Source organism: Schistocerca cancellata, chromosome 2 (assembly GCF_023864275.1).
Source record: "Schistocerca cancellata isolate TAMUIC-IGC-003103 chromosome 2, iqSchCanc2.1, whole genome shotgun sequence".
Taxonomy (NCBI): Eukaryota; Metazoa; Arthropoda; class Insecta; order Orthoptera; family Acrididae; genus Schistocerca; species Schistocerca cancellata.
This window is the reverse complement of record NC_064627.1, coordinates 1,002,867,396-1,002,888,622: the sequence shown is the minus strand read 5'-3', so window position 1 is coordinate 1,002,888,622 and position 21,227 is coordinate 1,002,867,396. Positions and strand designations below refer to the sequence as shown.

At 44.5% G+C, this 21,227-nt stretch overlaps 1 pseudogene; it reads right to left on the bottom strand.

Moving 5' to 3' along the window:
• The window catches only part of LOC126160522 (gustatory receptor for sugar taste 64f-like), a 109,405-nt pseudogene that overhangs the window by 30,824 nt on the left and 57,354 nt on the right, over positions 1-21,227 (bottom strand).

Here is a 21,227-nt window from a genome sequence, read left to right as displayed (position 1 = left end):
ATTAGCCGCCGGACGCTGTGGCCGAGCGGTTCTAGGCGCTTCAGTGCGGAACCGCGCTGCTGCTACGGTCGCAGGTTCGAATTCTGCCTCGGGCATGGATGTGTGCGATGTCCTTAGGTTAGTTAGGTTTAAGTAGTTCTAAGCCTAGGGGACTGGTGGCCTCAGGTGTTAAGTCACATAGTGCTCAGAGCCATTTGATTTTCGACATTAGCCGCAATCGGGCATTGGAATAAATTCTCTGGCGACAAGTAAACCGCTCGCATAACGTGGGAAATCTGGATTCGAGTACCAGTCCAGCACAAATTTTCATTGTTGCCACTGAATTTATTTCAGTGCCCGATTGCGGTTAATATAGGAATTTCGAATTCGTTATGTATATATACGGCTGCGGGGTCAAAAACAAATCATTCGGACAGGTCCGAAAGAACAGACACCACGCATATAAAAAGCTGACGTGTTCTATCTCGTTCCTTTCCCACCTGATGTAGATGAATCATCCTTAAGGAGGCCGATAAACTAAGAACTTAAGGTCGTTTCCTCGATACATTTTCGTAACGACTCATTTACTGAGTTAAAAGACCGTATTCCATGCAAGAACACCTGGTAAAAAAATTAGTCACTCTCACGCTAATAACGTGCAACACCACCTGCAGCCATGATAATGGCCTTAATTTGGCGGGGAAGAGGTACCTGTCGGGTGTGAAAGCTGTTGTCACTGGCAAGCAGTGAAACTCGCCTCCGGTACCTGTCTGTTAATCTTTTTACGAGTACTGTTATTACGCCGTGTTACGTGACAACTAGTGATTCACCATCCCTTGCAGACACGTTGGAGACTTCGCGTTGATTCACCAACAAACAGGACAGCTTCATTCACGGTGCGGTAGCGGGCACGCCCAAACACAATATTTTATTTCTGCTATTGTGTAACGTCTCCTCATCGACCCATATAAATGCGCTGATTCCATTCAACCGACTTGCACGTAACACATCACTTCAACGGTAGAGGGTAACATGATCATGGGGTACAAGTTCTGCACTACCTACAGCTCTGCTAGCGATGAGTGTGGTGTATGGTGTGAGAAGTGGCAATAATGAAAAGTGTGAGGTCATACATATGAGCGCTAAAAGGATTCCGTTAAATTTCGGCTACACGATAATCACACAAATCTAAAGGCTGTCAATTCAACTACATACATAGGAATTTCAATTAGAGCAGCTTAAATTGGAATGATCACATATGTAATGTTGTGGGGAACGCAAACCACAGACTGAATTTTAGTGGGAGAATACTTAAAAGGGAAACTCCCCATCGCGCCCCTCTCAGATGTAGTCGTAAGATGTCCCAGTGGAGAGTCCACAAAGAACTGAACACAGATCAAACATGAAAACAGCAAAATAGAAACAGTGAATGGTACTAGCTCAAGATGGGCGGCACAGGAGTGTAGCCCTGTAGCTGCAGAGTCGCGGTTATGTGGTCAGGATATTGGACTGCGAAGGGGAAGATCTGTATTACCAATTTTCTTTTTTTTCACAAAATTATGAACTTAACGTCCGGTCGTTGACGTATCTTTTCTCCTTCTGTAGTCTTGGCAATTGTCTTATTATAGAATACATAGAATATGTACTGCGGGAGGTATAAATTACCGTCGTAAAGTAAATGTGATGAACAGTGAAAGCAGGCGAGATGCCGTACCGATCTTTCACAGAAAAGAAAGCAACAAATAAGCGGATGTGAACTATGTTACAACAAAGGAACTGAAAAGTCAAAACTTCCAAAACGGAATGCAAGAGTCATAACATGAGGTACTTGCGTCCCTTTCTTACATCTCGCTGTTGCAAAACGGACGCTATACCACGATACAGACAAAATATGAATACATCGAACAAACACGTCAATAACCGGAGGGAAAGTTTATAATTTTGTGAAAAAAAATGTGCCATGAGGGAGATTTGAACATGGAACTCCTCCTTTGAGTTTTTCTTTCTTTCTCTCTCTCTCTTTTTTATTTTTTTTTTAAATCTCATTTTGCTCTTTATCGTTCGATGCATTTGTTCAGTGCGGGCGTCCCATGACACCCGCTAAAATTCATCGTTCGCCCATTCATTGAGTTTTTTTAAAATTATTTTAATACAGAGGGCAACTAACCCTCTGACCGAACATGCTGAGCTACCGTGCCTGCATTGTGTTAGACCGTGCCCACACAACCACGACGCCGTGGCTACGCAAGCTTGGTCGGTAGTGCATGTCTTGGGCTTGAACCGTTCACTGTTTCTATTTTGCTTCATTTATCACAGTTCAGTACATTTTTGGCCTGTTTTCATGCTTGATGTGTGTTCAGTTTTTGACGAGGTATCCACTGGGCCATCTCACAACGATGGGCAGTTTCACTTGTTAGAAGATTCAACGGGCATACTAGAGAGACTGCCTACACTATGGTTGTGCGACCTGTGCTAGAAAACAGCGGTGCAGACTGAACTGATAGAGGACATCGAACGAAGTTCAACGAAGAGCACTTCATTTTGTGTTATCGCAGAATGGGAGAGAGAGAGAGAGGGGAGAGAGAGAGAGAGAGAGAGAGAGACAGAGAGAGAGAAAGAGAGAGAGAGAGAGAGCGCGCGAGCGAGAGCGAGAGAGGAAACAATACGGCGCGCTACGGTGGGAATCATCATTAAAATAAAGGCATTTTTCGTTGCGACGGGATCGCTTCAGGAGATTTCAATCTCAAACGTTCTCCACTGAAAGCGAAAATATTTTGTTGACAGACACATACATAGGAAAACATTATCGTTGTAAATAAGTAAGAGAAGTCAGAGCTTGCACCGAAAGATTTAAGTATTCGTTTTTCCAGAGCGCTGTCAAAGGGTGGGTCGGTAGAGAAGGAGTAGGAAAGTGGTTCTATGAACCCTCTGCCAGGCATTTAAGTGTGAATTGCGCAGTAGTCATGTAGATGTATGTGCTAAGATGATGGCTACAATTTTGTCCGGTGAGTTGTTTAGTTTGCGCAAAGCACAGCGTACTTACTGTTAATATCAGTTTCCTGGTGATGGAGAAAAATTTTAAGCCGGTGAAAGCCACTTCATCCCAGATAACTTGGTCCATCAGGCGTTCGACCTGAAACAGAATGTTTAAACCCTGAGTAAGATTTTCCTTACACACATTGTGCGACAGAAAAGTGTTAGGGGATTGAAGTAGATCGAGTGTATATACTGTATAACATATGTATAGGTCACAGTACGGATAGTGTTCGTCGCTACTTTTCGCTGCCTAATTGGTCTCACATTGGAGAAACACTGGTACTGGTCGAACAAAAGATGTCACTCTCGTGAGGGGCCTGTGTCAGTTTGCAGTAGATTCACTGTGTTGGACTGTGGATATACTTTGTCACGTGTAAATTCGGGTAACCAAAGCTTCAAACTTTGTGCAACACGACGCTATTTTGACGTCACACACGCTTATCGAAGACCCCAGGAACTGCTATCGGCTGTCGTTAACATTCGATGCTGGGCGCTTGGGAAGCACCATATTGGATTCCAAAAATAAAAGTCCAGTAAATGAAGCAGGCAAAAAGGAATAGAAACGTCTCAAAAATGAGATCTAGAGGAAGTGCAAAATGGCTAAGTAGGGATGGCTAGTGGGCAAATGTAAGGATGTAGAGGCATATATCACTAGGGGTAATATAGATACTGCCTCCAGAAAAATTAAAGAGAGCTTTGGAGAAAAGAGAGCCACTTGTACGAATATCAAGAGCTCAGATGGAAACCCAGTTCTAAGCAAAGAAGGAAAAGCAGAAAGGTGGAAGGAGTATATAGAGGGTTTATACAAGTGCGATGTTCTTGAGGACAATATTATGGAAATGGAAGAGGGCGTAGGGGAAGATGAAATGGGAGATATGATACTGCGTGAAGAATTTGACAGAGCACCGAAAGACCTAAGTCAAAACAAGGCCCCGGGAGTAGACAACATTCCATTAGAACTACCGATAGCCTTGGGAGAGCCAGCCCTGACAGAACTCTACCACCTGGCGAGCAAGATGTACGAAACAGGCGAAATACCCTCAGACTTCAAGAAGAATATAATACTTCCAATCCCAAAGAAAGCAGGTGTTGACAGGTGTGAAAATTACCGAACTATCAGTTAAATATATGAGGGCTGCAAAATCCTAACACGAATTCTTTACAGACGAATGAAAAAACTGGTAGAAGTCGACCTTGGGGAAGATCGGTTTGGATTCCATAGAAATATTAGAACACGTGAGACAATACAGACCCTATCTTAAAAGATAGATTAAGGAAAGGCAAACCTACGCTTCTAGCATTTGTGGACTTAGAGAAATCTTTTGACAATGTTGACTGGAATACTCTATTTCAAGTTCTGAAGGTGGCAGGGGTAAAATACAGGGAGCGAAAGGCTATTTGCAATTTGTACAGAAACCAAATGGCAATTTTAAGAGTCGAGGGGCATGAAAGGGAAGCAGTGGTTGGGAAGGGAGCGAGACAGGGTTGCAGCCTATCGCCGATGTTATTCAACGTGTAAATTGACCAAACAGTAAAGGAAACAAACGAAAAACTCGGATATTAAAACCCATGGACCAGAAATAATAACTGTCAGAGACAGCAAAGGATCTGGAAGAGCAGTTGAACGGAATGGACAGTGTCTTGAAAGGAGGACATAACATGAACATCAACAAAAGCAAACCGAGGATAATGGAATGTAGTCGAATTAAATCAGGTGATGCTGAGGGAATTAGATTAGGAAATGAGATACTTAAAGTAGTAGATGAGTTTTGCTATTTGGGGACCAAAACAACTGATGATGGTCGAAGTAGAGAGGATATAAAATGTAGACTCGCAATGGCAAGGAAAGTGTTTGTAAAGAAGGGAAATTTGTTAACATCGAGTATAGATTTAAGTGTCAGGAAGTCGTTTCTGAAGGATTTGTAAGGGGTGTAGGCATATGTGGAAGTGAAACATGGACGATAAATAGTTTAAACAAGAAGAGAACAGAAACTTTCGAAATATGGTGCTACAGAACAGTGCTGAAGATTAGAAGGGTAGGTCACGTAACTAATGAGGAGGTACTGAATAGAATTGGGGAGAAGAGAAATTTGTGGCCCAACTTGACTAGAAGAAGGGATCGGTTGGTAGGACATGTTCTGAGGCACCAAGGGATCATTGGAGGGCAGCGTGGAGGGTAAAAATCGTAGAGGGAGACCAAGAGATGAATACACTAAACAGATTCAGAAGGATGTAGGTTGCAGTAGGTACTGGGAGATGAAGAAGTTTGCAGAGGATAGAGTAGCATGGAGAGCTGCATCAAACCAATCTCTGGACTGAAGACCACAACAACAACGATTTCGTTACATAACTTGCGTGTTATGAAAATCTGTCGTTTCAAGGCAATGACACATTAAAGCTTTATAGAAACACACCATTCTTCGTACGTTTTGTTATACTTAAACGTCACATAATGATGTACCGGCTATTAAAGCCTTCACGAGCTTTACGTCACAATGCAAGAGCTGGAATTCCGCTAGTTCACTGTGGTGTACGGTTACATGCGTTGAGTTACCAAATATAGGGTAGCTATGACAGTGATGACAGTGCTTTGCATCCTACTATATACGATTTTTTTCGCCTTTGCCTCTCTAAAAGGTTCTGGGACTTCGTTATTAGGCTAATAGAAGTTATTCCTGCTTTAATATTTTCGGTGCTGTGTACAGATTGATATATATATATATATATATATATATATATATATATATATATATATATATATATATATATATATACACTCCTGAAAATTGAAATAAGAACACCGTGAATTCATTGTCCCAGGAAGGGGAAACTTTATTGACACATTCCTGGGGTCAGATACATCACATGATCACACTGACAGAACCACAGGCACATAGACACAGGCAACAGAGCATGCACAATGTCGGCACTAGTACAGTGTATATCCACCTTTCGCAGCAATGCAGGCTGCTATTCTCCCATGGAGACGATCGTAGAGATGCTGGATGTAGTCCTGCGGAACGGCTTGCCATGCCATTTCCACCTGGCGCCTCAGTTGGACCAGCGTTCGTGCTGGACGTGCAGACCGCGTGAGACGACGCTTCATCCAGTCCCAAACATGCTCCATGGGGGACAGATCCGGAGATCTTGCTGGCCAGGGTAGTTGACTTACACCTTCTAGAGCACGTTGGGTGGCACGGGATACATGCGGACGTGCATTGTCCTGTTGGAACAGCAAGTTCCCTTGCCGGTCTAGGAATGGTAGAACGATGGGTTCGATGACGGTTTGGATGTACCGTGCACTATTCAGTGTCCCCTCGACGATCACCAGTGGTGTACGGCCAGTGTAGGAGATCGCTCCCCACACCATGATGCCGGGTGTTGGCCCTGTGTGCCTCGGTCGTATGCAGTCCTGATTGTGGCGCTCACCTGCACGGCGCCAAACACGCATACGACCATCATTGGCACCAAGGCAGAAGCGACTCTCATCGCTGAAGACGACACGTCTCCATTCGTCCCTCCATTCACGCCTGTCGCGACACCGCTGGAGGCGGGCTGCACGATGTTGGGGCGTGAGCGGAAGACGGCCTAACGGTGTGCGGGACCGTAGCCCAGCTTCATGGAGACGGTTGCGAATGGTCCTCGCCGATACCCCAGGAGCAACAGTGTCCCTAATTTGCTGGGAAGTGGCGGTGCGGTCCCCTACGGCACTGCGTAGGATCCTACGGTCTTGGCGTGCATCCGTGCGTCGCTGCGGTCCGGTCCCAGGTCGACGGGCACGTGCACCTTCCGCCGACCACTGGCGACAACATCGATGTACTGTGGAGACCTCACGCCCCACGTGTTGAGCAATTCGGCGGTACGTCCACCCGGCCTCCCGCATGCCCACTATACGCCCTCGCTCAAAGTCCGTGAACTGCACATACGGTTCACGTCCGCGCTGTCGCGGCATGCTACCAGTGTTAAAGACTGCGATGGAGCTCCGTATGCCACGGCAAACTGGCTGACACTGACGGCAGCGGTGCACAAATGCTGCGCAGCTAGCGCCATTCGACGGCCAACACCGCGGTTCCTGGTGTGTCCGCTGTGCCGTGCGTGTGATCATTGCTTGTACAGCCCTCTCGCAGTGTCCGGAGCAAGTATGGTGGGTCTGACACACCGGTGTCAATGTGTTCTTTTTTCCATTTCCAGGAGTATATATATATATATATATATATATATATATATATATATATATATATATATATATATATGGTGTGAGTTATCACTGAGTAATTCACACATTAAGCATGAAAGCCGCAAATGCGAATAAATGTTGACACGTCGTTCATCTGGTAAATAAACTTACAGACTAGCTACTGTAACTAGTTTTCAGAGTTCTAAAAATAAGCTTATTTTTGTTAAGATACCTTTAAGAATACTTTTGAATATGTACAAGTACGTTATTGGATTTAAGGCTACCTGGTTTCAGCTTTTACTTTTTCTATTGTGTTTCATTTATTTTTTCTACACAGTAAGTCGTCTTGTTTTTGGGTCTGATGAAGGCCTACGGTATTAGGAAAGTAGTTAGTACAACTTTTCCAGTAGGTTTCGGAGTTAAATCTTGCCAACAATTTAATCTGTGCCTTACCCACAGCCCAGTTCACGCGAGCGCAGCACTTTACACCGTTATAAAAGATGAAACTTCGAGGTTAACGTTCCTTGCAGTAGAGAAAAAAGCATAATCTCCAGTTCTCTCTACTAGAGGTGAATGTTATCAATTTTAAACTTCATGTTCGCCTCGTGTGTTGTGAACCAAACGATCGCGGAAGTCGATAGACAGTGCTTGTCGTCTTCGATAAAGCGTGTGGCTTCAAAATGGTGATACGTTTGCAAGAAGTCTATTGAACTATAGGTTACACCTAGAACTCCCCGTGTGACTAAGTTACAGGACCTAGGGTGAGAGAGGTGCACAAAATCTGTTGTCGGATCAGTTCAGAACACCAGTAAAACATAAAAATTACGAAAGAGAAAATGGTGGACCTAATTTACTAAGTTTTATCAGTTAATGTATATTCAAGAATTTATATGTAGTTGATGTTCCACTGATTAATTTAAAAACTCTATACAAGAACAAAAACTTTTTTGTGGACTGAAGATGCAATTTGTATATTAGGTTATCTTTTGAACAGTTTACAAACGATTTGAGCGTGTAAAAAGTCTTTTCTTATAACCATTTTTGTGTTTAATTTGTAAAGATTTCTAATGAGGTTGCTTGTGAAGCTTACGTATAAACAGTTTTATATCCAGATACAATAAAGAGCCAAAGAAACTGATTCACCTGAATAATAACGTGTAGAGCGTCCGCGAGTACGTAGAAGTGCCGCAAGACGATGTGGCATGGACTCGACTAACGTCTGAAGTAGTGTTGGAGGGAACTGACACCATGAATCCCGCAGGGCTGTCCATAAATCCGTAAGGGGGTTGGAGATCTCTTCTGAACAGCGCCTTGCAAGGTATCCCAGATATGCTCAGTAATGTTCATGTCTGCGGAGTTTTGTGGCCAGCGGAAGTATTAAAAACTCAGAAGAGTGCTCCTGGAGCCACTCTGTAACAATTCTGGACGTGTGGGGTGTCGCATTGTCCTGCTCAGTTGCCCAAGTCCGTCGGAATACACAATGGACATGAATGGATGCAAGTGGTCAGACAGGATGCTTATGTACGTGTCACCTGTCAGAGTCGTATGTAGACGTGTCAGGGGTCCCACATCATTCCAACTGCACACTCCCCACACCATTACAAAGCCTCCACCAACTTGAACAGTGCACTGCTGAAACGCAGGTTCCATGGATTCATGAGGTTGTCTCCATACCCGTACGTCCATCTTTGAAACGAGACTCGTCCGACCAGGCAACATGTGTCCAGTCATAAACAGTCCAATGTCGGTGTTGACGGGCCCAGCCGAGGGTAAAGCTTTGTGCCGTGCAGTCATCAAGGGTACACGAGTGGGCCTTCGGCTCCGAAAGCCCATATCGATGAGTTCCGATGAATGGTTCACGCGCTGACACTTGTTGATGGCCCAGCATTGAAATCTGCGGCAGTTTGTGGAAGGGAATACGCATGCCTATACCAGTTTCTTTGGCGATTCAGTGCATATACAAATACGCTGTGGCTCTAAGACTACACACATTTAGTGAACACAATCACTATATTTTTCACCAATGACTTTTTCTTTAAATTAAAGTTTATTTACCAATCAGTTGTGCACATCAAAAGTAACGTCGATAATTACTGCACATACAGGTCTGTCCATGATTATGAAACAAGATCTAGACTGAATTTACTAAAACAAACTGATTTAAGAAGTAGTCAAAAAGTGCCTGTTGAGCCATACATTCTATACAGTGAAGAATTGATAGGTAATACAGGACAGGGCTTTGGTAAAAAAGTAACACAAATAAATTTTAATAACGACAGTAAAACATCTGTTACATTACCCTTCTCCAACTGTGTTTTTTGTTACTTTTTCTTTTGTTTTCTTTTTTATTCAGGAAAATATTACTCCTAAAGCTATAAAATGGGTAATACTAACACCTTATCCTCTTTAGATTAGGAAATGATACACTTAAAGTAGCAGATGAGCTTTGCTGTTTGGCGCGCAAAATAACTGATGATGGTCGAAGTAGAGAGGATATAAAATGTAGACTGGCAATGGCAAAGAAAGCGTTTCTAAAGAAGAGAAATTTGTTAACATCGAGTATAGATTCAAGTGCGAGGAAATCTTTTCTGAGAGTATTTGGGTGGAGTGTAGCCTTGTATGGAAGTGAAACATGGACGACAAATAGTTTAGATAAGAAGAGAATAGGAGCTTTCGAAATGTGGTGCTACAGAAGAATACTGAAGATTAGATGGGTAGATCACGTAACTAATGAGGAGGTACTGAACAGAATTGGGGAGATGAGGAATTTTGTGGCCCAACTTGACTAGAAGGAGGGATCGGTTGGTAGGGCACGTTCTGAGGCATCAAGGGATCAGCAGTTTAGTATTGGAGGGAAGCGTGGAGCGTAAAAGTTGTAGAGGGAGACCTAAGGATGAATACACTAAGCAGATTCAGAAGGATGTAGGTTGCAGTAGTTAATCGTAGATGAAGGAGTTGCAACAGAATAGCATGGAGAACTGCATCAAACCAGTCTCTGGACTACAACATCCTCTTTCTGAGCTCAGCAACTCATTTACGAGGTCTGTTCAAAAAAATAAATAAATAAAAAAAAGTAAATGCGATACACTCGAAATTTCAGACCAGTGGTGTGCTGGAGCGAAATACGGTTGGCGTCCCTGCACACATCTGTGTTTAATGTTTAACTGCTGGAAGTTTCATTGTCGTATTTCTGTTAGTTATTGTTCAGTGCTGTATTGCGTAGAACGTTGTGTCACGCAGTTTGCGAATTTCGAGATGGCAGAGTTAGAGAAACAACGAGTCTGCATTACATTTTTCGTGGAACTACAGAAAACTTTTACCGAGAAACACCAAATGATGGAGGAAGCCTACGGTGACGAGTTCTTAAACTCTACTCGGTGTTACGAATTGTTTACACGGTTTAAAAATGGCCGGACAGAAGTTAAAGATGACCTTCATTCTGGGCGCCCTTCGACGTCTACTGACGACTCTCATGTCAGGAACGTCAACGAAATTATGCATGCCAATTGAAGACTGACTATCCGAGAGATTTCAGAAGAATCTAACATTTCAATTAGATCATGTTATCAATCCTGACATAACAGCTTAGAATGCATCGTGTTGCCGCCAAGTTCGTCCCATGACCCATGAGTCAAGATCAGAAAGACCTTCGTTCGCAATCAATGAAAAGCTTCTGGATTACGCAAATGAGAACGAGATGTTCCGTAAGTTGTCGCTTGGATCGTCAGTGAGAGAGCACCACGAGTTCCTGCTGCTAATAAGGCGAGTACACCTTTTGTTTATTACATATTTTAACGAGTTTCAAACAGGAGCGAGTTCAGAAATGGATAGGCATTGTGATTGCTGTGTACAGATGCGAGCTGAGTTGGTGACCCTTCGCTTACCGCTCCAGGCAGGGTTGGCTTCCGTCACACAGCTTAGGGCTGCTGCCAAGGGGCATAACTGTGGGTGGTCGGACGCGGGTATGCGAGAACGTCGAGAACGATTCACACGTCCCCGATCGATCCACTGCTGTGGCCGCCCTGGGAACTGCCTGCACTTAGGTTGACCCCCCTCACCCGTGGTCGAGTGGGAGATCATTCCTAAGTCGGGCAGGCAGCGAAAGACTCTCCGTGGGGTCGATCGTAGGGCCTCCCCAGTTCGTTTGACGAACAGGTTTCGGGCGTTATCTGTGGCTGACGAAGTCTCTGAGCCGGATGCAGTCGTCCACCCTGTTCCAGAGGAAGCTTCTCGGCCCGCAAGGTCTGGGCACTCACAGAGTGTGGGTTTGCTGGTAGTTGTAAGCTCCAACGTTAGGCGCGTAATGCAGTCCCTTAGGAACATGGCTGCCAAGGAGGGGAAGGAAGCCAATGTGCAATCCGTGTGCATACCGGGGGGGGGGCAGTCATTCCGGATGTGGAAAGGGTGCTTCCGGATGCCCTGAAGAGTACAGCGTGCAGCCAACCGCAGCTGGTAGCCCATGTCGGTACCAATGAAGTGTGTCGCTTTGGATCGGAGGAGATTCTCTCTGGCTTCTGGCGGCTAGCGGAAATGGTAAAGACTGCCAGTCTAGCTTCCGAGATTAAGGCAGAGCTCACCATCTGCAGCATCGTCGACAGAACAGACTGTGGTCCTTTGGTGCAGAGCCGAGTGGAGGGTCTGAATCAGAGGCTCAGGCGGTTCTGTGACCGTGTAGGCTGCAGATTCCTTGACTTGTGCCATCGGGTGGTGGGTTAACGGGTTCCACTTAATGCGTCAGGAGTCCACTACACACAGGAAGCGGCTACACGGGTAGCGGGGGCTGTGTGGAAGGGACTGGGCGGTTTTTTAGGTTAGAGGGTTTCAGGAAACCACAGAAAGGGCGTCTGTCTAAAAGGGGGCAGGTGAAACACAGTAAGGTAGTTGTAGAAACGATCGGTATTATAGTTGTCGTAGCTGTGCTGGGAAAGAACCAGAGCTCCAAGCCCTAATAGAAAGCACTGAAGCTCAAATAGTCATAGGTACACAAAGCTGGCTTAAGCCGGAAATAAGTTCAGCCGAAATTTTTTCAAACGATCTAACAGTGTTCAGAAAGGATAGATTAAGTACAGTTGGTTGGTGGAGTATTTATTGCTGTCAGAAGTAGTTTGCCTTGTAGTGAAATTGGAGTAGATAGTTCCTGCGAAATAGTACGGGTAGAGGTTACACTTGACAATCGGACTAAACTATTAATTGGATCGCTTTACCGACCCCCCCCCCCCCCCCACTCAGAAGATATAGTTGCTGAGCAGTTCAAAGAAAACTTGAGTCTCATTTCAAATAGGTATCCCACTCATACAATTATAGTCGGTGGCGACTTCAATCTACTCTCGATGTGCTGGAAAAATTATAAATTTAAAGTCCGCGGCAGGCATAAAACGTCATCCGAAATTGTACTGAATGCTTTCTCAGAAAATTATTTTGAACAATTAGTTCATGAGCCTACTCGAAGCGTAAATGGTTGCGAAAGCATACTTGACCTCTTAGCAACAAATAATGCTGGACAAATAGGGAGTATCATGACGAATACAGGAATCAGCGACCACAAGGCAGTTGCTGCTGGGCTGAATGCCGTAACACCCACAACCATAAAAAAGAAACGCAAAGTACATCTATTTAAAAAAGCAGATAGAAATGCTCTTAACTCCTTTTCAAGAGACAGTCTCCATTCCTTCCGATCTGATCACGCAAACGTAGAAAAGATGTGGAATGATTTCAAAGAGATAGTATAGACGGCAATTGAGAGATATATACCACATAAATTAATAAGTGATGGTACTGACCCTCTATGGTGCACAAAACGGGCCAGATCGCTGTTGCAGAAGCAACGAAAAAAAGCATGCCAAATTTAAAAAACGCAAAATCCCGAAGATTGGCAGAGTTTTGCAGAAGTTCGAAATACAGCGCGTGCTTCAATGTGAGATGCTTTTAATAATTTCTACAACGAAACTCTGTCTTGGAATCTGGCGTAAAATCCAAAGAGGTTCTGGTCGCATATAAAGCACACCAGTGGTAAGGTGCAATCAATACCTTCACTGCGCGATAACAACGGCTAAGTCACCGATGACAGTGCTACCAAAGCAGAGTTAATAAAGACGGTTTTCCGAAACTCCTTCACCAAAGAAGACGAAGTAAATATTCCCGAATTCCAATCAAGAACAATTGCGAAGATGAGAAACATAGAAGTGGGTATCCTCGGTGTAGCAAAGCAGCTTAAATCACTTAATAAAGGCAAGGCTTCCGGTCCAGATGGTATACCAGTCAGGTTCCTTTCAGAGTATGCTGATGCAACAGCTCCATATTTAGCAATTATATACAACTGCTCGCTCACAGAAAGTTCCGTACCTAAAGACTGGAATGTTGCTCAAGTCACACCAATACCCAAAAAGGGAAATAGGAGTAATCCGCTGAATTACAGGCCCATATCACTAACGTCGATTTGCAGTAGGATTTTGCATCATATACTGTATTCGAACATTATGAAGTACCTCGAAGAAAACGATTTACTGACACATAGCCAGCACGGATTCAGAAAATATCGTTCTCGCGGAACACAACTAGCTCTTTATACTCGTGAAGTAAAGAGTGCTATCGACAGGGGATGTCAAATTGACTCCATATTTTTAGATTTTCAGAACGCTTTCGACACCGTTCCTCACAAGCGTCTTCTAACCAAACTGTGTGCCTATGGAATATCGCCTCAGTTGTGCGACTGGATTCGTAATTTCCTGTCAGAAAGGTCACAGTTCGTAGTAATAGACGGAAAAACATCGAGTAAAACAGAAATATTATTCGTCGTTCCCCAAGGAAGTGTTATAGGCCCCCTATTGTTCCTGATCTATATTAACGACATAGGAGACAATCTGAGTAGCCCTTTTAGATTATTTGCAGATGATGCTGTCATTTACCGTCTTATAAAGTCATCACATGACCTAAATGAACTGCAAAATGATTTAGATAAGATATCTGTGTGGTGCGAAAAGTGGCAGTTGACCATGAATAAAGAAAAGTGTGAAGTTATTCACATGAGTACTAAAAGAAATCCGTCAAATTTCGATTACGCGAAAAGTCACACAAATCTGAAGGCTGTAAATTCGACTAAATACTTAGGGATTACAATTAGAAATAACCTAAATTGGAACGATCACATAGATAATGTTGTGGGCAGAGCAAACAAAAGACTGCGATTCATTGGCAGAACACTTAGAAGGTGCAACAGATCTACTAAAAGGACTGATTACGCTACACTTGTCCGCCCTATTGTATTACTGTGCGATGTGGGATCCGTATCAGGTGGAACTGACGGGTGATAAAGTTAAAAAAAGGGCGGCTCGTTTTGTGTTATTCCGAAACAGGGGAGATAGTGCACTGACAAGATATGCAATCATTAAAACAAAGGCGTTTTTCGTTGCGACGGGATCTTCTCATAAAATTTCAATCACCAGTTTTCTCCTCCGTTTGCGAAAACATTCTGCTGGCACCCACAAACATAGGTAGAAATGATCATCACGATAAAATAAGAGGAATCAGGGCTCGCACAGAAAAATTTAAGTGCTCGCTTTCCCCTCGCCGTTCGAGAGTGGAACGGTAGAGAGACAGTTTGAAGGTGGTTCATTGAACCCTCTGCCAGGCACTTAATTGTGAATAGCAGAGTAATCACGTAGATGTAGATGGAGAGAATCATAACTAGTGATAACACATGGGTCTATGGTTTTGATGTTGAGACCGACGTTCAGTCTTCACAATGGGACGGGAAACTTTCTTCAAGACCAAGGAAAGCTCGTCAGGTAGGTCAAATGTCAAAGACATGTTGATATTCTTTGACTTAGAAGGATTGGTTCATCATGAATTCGTGCCACAGGGACAAACTGTTAATCGCTGGTACTATCGGGACGTTTTGCGACGCTTGCGAGAAAATGTGAGAAGGAAACGGCCTGAAATGTGGTGAGACAATTCATGGCTCTTGCATCACGATAACGCACCCGCACATTCATCCCTGTTGGTGCGTGACTATTGCACAGAAACGAAATCACTGTGCTGCCTCATCCTCCGTGCTCTCCAGACCTGGTCCCCGCATACTTTTTTTTTTATTTCCAAAGCTGCAAACCCCATTTAAAGACGAAGATTTGCAACGACAGACGAGTTAAAAGAAAATCCGCAGACGGCGCTTCGCACGGTCCAGCAAGAGGCTTACCAAGACTGCTTGCTGAGAGACGGCGTTGGGTGCAGTGTATCAATGTGGAGGAGAGCATTTCGAAGGAGACCATGCAGAATAAGTAAAAGGTAAGTTCAGAAAAATTTTATGTGGAAATTTTTTGAACAAATCTCTTATTATAAGAGGGATGCTACCTCAGTTTCTCAGGCTAGCAAATGGGAAGCTGCTGTACGGAAAACGAAAATCAAACGTCGTCGCTATGGTGCTGACGTCATTACTTTATAAAAAATGAGTGTAGTGTGTGTTGTGTGTGTAGTGACTGGGTGTGCGAAATGAATGAACAATGTAGCACAAGCCATTTACATCATTAAATAACTTCTTTACAAAACAGTATTGTACACTAGGGATAAACCGAACGAGGTAGCACTGTTTTAAACGAACTGGCCTTGTATTTGGGAGGGTGGAGGTTCCAGTCTTCATCCGGCCAGTCTAATTCGGGTTTACCATAGTTCCCTAAATTACTTCAGGCATATCCCGGGATGGTTTCTGCTATAAAGACACGATCGACTACTGCCCCATCCTTGTCAAACTAGACCTATGGCTGGCCGGGGTGGCCGAGCGGCTCTAGGCACTTCAGTCTGGAACCGCGCGACCGCTACGGTCGCAGGTTCGAATCCTTCCTTGGGCATGGATGTGTGTGATGTCCTTAGGTTAGTTAGCTTTAAGTAGTTGTACGTTCTAGGGGACTGATGACCACAGATGTTAAGTCCCATAATGCTCATAGCCATTTGAACCTAGACCTATGAGCATTGCAATTTTAAACATGGTTGTGAGACCGCAATCGTACAAGAATATGATAGATATAAAACAGCCAACCACTCGCAACAAAATGTTACTTTTACCAGGTTTCGACATCAGCTACAGGTGTCTTCATCAGAAAATTCAAAATTACCTAAAGAGATTGCAAATGAATGTTATCACAGAAAAACTAAAGAATAACGAGCTGTTACACCGAACAGATTTATAAGATGGCTGTCGAACGAATTTAGGAGCAATAATACTCTCATTTTATAATCACATAAAATACTTCATCACGAAGTTAATATTAAAACCACATAAAACAGTGAAACTGACACAGAGCTAGTAACTGCTAGTGCATGGAGCAGCTCGGTATACGCCAAGCCGCTGAGAGCTGCGTGAGGTATCAGTCACTGGAGGTGACATCAGACTAGAGTCACACATACCGAAGTTATCACAAAGTGAGCAAGGAGAACGTCGCGCCATCTAGCAAAAATCGAAGATATAGCTTCCTAACTTTCGAAAAATATTTTAAATGACATATCAGTATTCATATCAAATATGAATAGCCAGGATTATGCAAAATGAAAAATTATCTAATATTGGGTACACATTTGTATGAAACGATTACAATGTAGTAAATGAAAAAGAGTGAGGAAAATGATATCTTAGAATCTACTCTGTGAAAAAAGGGGCTCAAATTTAGGTATAAATTTTTTATTACTTAACTGCAACTGTTCATTAATAATGAAACCGTCGTTAAAAGGTACAATAGTATAAATCTCTTCCTTAGAAATGCTTTAAGTTGAACCTCTTTTTTCCTCAGAGTGGACTCTGAGATACCATTTACCTCTCTCTTTTTAATTTATTATATTGTAATTGTTTCGTACAAAAATGAAAAATGTATCTAATATTTTCTGTTTCGTTGTCTTACATAACTATTCATTTTCGGTAATACTGACTGTTGATATTTGAAATTAACACTCATATGCTATTTAAAATACGCACATCGAAAACAATGTTGCATCACCTCGGTTCCAAGGTCTCCTGAACACTGACGTTGAATGCGTATATTGCGTCAATGACACAGTCCCTCAGATTGTTCATACACTCCTGGAAATGGAAAAAAGAACACATTGACACCGGTGTGCCAGACCCACCATACTTGCTCCGGACACTGCGAGAGGGCTGTACAAGCAATGATCACACGCACGGCACAGCGGACACACCAGGAACCGCGGTGTTGGCCGTCGAATGGCGCTAGCTGCGCATTTGTGCACCGCCGCCGTCAGTGTCAGCCAGTTTGCCGTAGCATACGGAGCTCCATCGCAGTCTTTAACACTGGTAGCATGCCGCGACAGCGTGGACGTGAACCGTATGTGCAGTTGACGGACTTTGAGCGAGGGCGTATAGTGGGCATGCGGGAGGCCGGGTGGACGTACCGCCGAATTGCTCAACACGTGGGGCGTGAGGTCTCCACAGTACATCGATGTTGTCGCCAGTGGTCGGCGGAAGGTGCACGTGCCCGTCGACCTGGTACCGGACCGCAGCGACGCACGGATGCACCCCAAGACCGTAGGATCCTACGCAGTGCCGTAGGGGACCGCACCGCCACTTCCCAGCAAATTAGGGACACTGTTGCTCCTGGGGTATCGGCGAGGACCATTCGCAACCGTCTCCATGAAGCTGGGCTACGGTCCCGCACACCGTTAGGCCGTCTTCCGCTCACGCCCCAACATCGTGCAGCCCGCCTCCAGTGGTGTCGCGACAGGCGTGAATGGAGGGACGAATGGAGACGTGTCGTCTTCAGCGATGAGAGTCGCTTCTGCCTTGGTGCCAATGATGGTCGTATGCGTGTTTGGCGCCGTGCAGGTGAGCGCCACAATCAGGACTGCATACGACCGAGGCACACAGGGCCAACACCCGGCATCATGGTGTGGGGAGCGATCTCCTACACTGGCCGTACACCACTGGTGATCGTCGAGGGGACACTGAATAGTGCACGGTACATCCAAATCGTCATCGAACCCATCGTTCTACCATTCCTAGACCGGCAAGGGAACTTGCTGTTCCAACAGGACAATGCACGTCCGCATGTATGCCGTGCCACCCAACGTGCTCTAGAAGGTGTAAGTCAACTACCCTGGCCAGCAAGATCTCCGGATCTGTCCCCCATTGAGCATGTTTGGGACTGGATGAAGTGTCGTCTCACGCGGTCTGCACGTCCAGCACGAACGCTGGTCCAACTGAGGCACCAGGTGGAAATGGCATGGCAAGCCGTTCCACAGGACTACATCCAGCATCTCTACGATCCTCTCCATGGGAGAATAGCAGCCTGCATTGCTGCGAAAGGTGGATATACACTGTACTAGTGCCGACATTGTGCATGCTCTGTTGCCTGTGTCTATGTGCCCGTGGTTCTGTCAGTGTGATCATGTGATGTATCTGACCCCAGGAATGTGTCAATAAAGTTTCCCCTTCCTGGGACAATGAATTCACGGTGTTCTTATTTCAATTTCCAGGAGTGTATATGTCACTCAACCCTGGGTAATACAGCCAATTATTTCCAGTCGTAACACCAGGAAGAAGATGCACTGTTTGTGTTGTCTAGGAGGTCAATTTCGAAGTCTGATAGATCCGCATTGTTACATTGAGTCAGGAAGGCCTCTCATCGACGAAAGTTTCCAGACGTCTCAGAGTAAACCAAAGCGATGCTGTTCGGACATGGAAGAGGTAACAGAGATACAGGAACTGTCGATGACTTGTCTCGCTCAGGCCGCCCAAAGGCTACTACTGCAGCTGATGACCGCTACTTACGGATTTCAGCTCGAAGGAACCCAGAGAGAAACGCAACCATTCTGAGTAATAAGTTTAATTCAGCCGCAGGACTCAAACTGTACAAAACAGGCTGCATGATGCGCAACTTCACTTCCCACGGCACCTAGACTCCATGCAGCGCGGTGCAGATGGGCCAACAACATATTGAATGGACTCGCCAAAATTGGTGGTGGTGGTGGTGGTGGTTAGTGTTTAACGTCCCGTCGACAACGAGGTCATTAGAGACGGAGCGCAAGCTCGGGTGAGGGAAGGATTGGGAAGGAAATCGGCCGTGCCCTTTCAAAGGAACCATCCCGGCATTTGCCTGAAACGATTTAGGGAAATTACGGAAAACCTAAATCAGGATGGTTGGAGACGGGGGCCAAAATTGGCATCAAATTCTGTTCACAGTTGAGATTCGCATATGCCTTCAACCAGACAATCGTCGCAAACGTTTTTGGATGCAGTCTGGTCAGCCTAACGCCTTAGACACACTGTCCACTGTGCAGCAAGGTGGTGGTTCCCGAATGTTTTGGGTTGGCATTGTGTGGGGCCAACGTACGCCACTGATGGTCGCTGAAGGCAATAAAATGGCTGTACGATACAGGGACGACATCCTCCGACGTATACTGCTAGTTATTTAGTTACGTGTTCCATTGATCAATCTCACAGTAACCGTTATGATGTGAAATGTGTCAAGTGCATAGGAAATGCACACATGAATCAAGGTTTTTTTAACTTAAAATTTTTATTACCTACCCCATTCCCTTAAATGGCACGAAAGTCATATATTATACCTATAAATGTCTTTTTTCCTGTTCAAGAATTTATCTGTGATTTAGAAGGAGCTGTCAAGGAGATATGAATTCAATTCATTTTTGAAACGATTACTGCTACCTGTCAGACATCCTCTGGTAATTTATCGGAAAGTTTTACAGCAGCATATTTTATACCTTTCTGTGCAAAAGACAGTAAGTAGAGGATAGTGTAAGTCTATCTTTCTTCTGGCATTATAATCATGAATGTCAGTGTTGTTTTTAAACTGGTCCATGCTGTTGAGAACACATTTCATTACTGAATAAATATACTGCCAGGCTGTTGTAAGAATTCCTAACCTTTTAAACAGATGCCTACAAGATGTGCGACTATGAGTGCCACACATTCTAACCACTTTCTTTTGCCTAAATGTTACCACAAAATATTACTCCGTATGACGTCAGGGAGTGAAAGTATGCAAAGTATGTTAGCTTACTAATTTCTATATCCTCAAAACTGGCAATTATTGTGATTGCAGAAGTTGCTGAACCTAGCCGCATTAGGAGATCCAAAATATGAATTTTCCAATTAAGATTCTCATTCATATGTACACCCAAAAACTTAGTACGCTCTACTGTGGCTAGTGACTTCGCTTGATGTGTCATATTTATTGAAGGAACTGTATTCCTTGCAGCAGAAAATGGGTATTCTGTGTTTTTTCAAAGTTCAGAGCGAGACCATTCGCAGAAAACCAATTAACAACTTTTCTAAAGACATTATTTGCGTCATTTTCTATTGGAGTTTCTTTTACTGGATTATAGTCTGATTTAAAGTAGTTGTCACTTGACAGGCAACGGGCTGCAGGGCTCCCGCCACCAATAGACCAATGACAGCCGGCGCTGTCGGCTGCCACTGCGTTGCCACTTAGCTGTGCTGAGCTGACTGAGGCATTGTGACAGCCAGCCAGCCAGTCCTCAGCGAGCCGTTGTAGACGTGCGGGTGAGAGATTTGAGTGACTCGTGACTTCGCGTGTTTACGATGTCTGATAAAAGCAGTCGCAAGAGAGGGAGGCCGGGGCTGCACACTCCTCGGAAACCTCCAAAAAGTGGCAGACATGGCGGCGTCGTACGCAGTCAGGCGCGTGAATACGTGTGTTCCTTAAGGGAGTATTTTGAGAGAGAGAGAGGGATGCAGGAGGGCCTCTCGTTCCTTTGGATAAGGTGGTGCAGCGAACTGCAACTGCTCTGCAAGTTAGCGAACGATCAGTAATAAGAATCTGTAAGGAGAAATTCACGAAAGAAGGCTCAAGTGAATCATCTAAATTGGAGACACCTGGGAAAAAGAGGCGACTAGAGAAGAGGGTCACAAAACTTGACTCTCTTCAGGAAGATGCCATTCGTCGTCAAATACAGGCATTTTATTCGCTGAAGGAGTATCCAGCACTCAAAAAACTACATGCTTTCCTCACAGCGGCTGACCTGTTCCAGGGTAGTAAATCGTCTTTGTTACGAG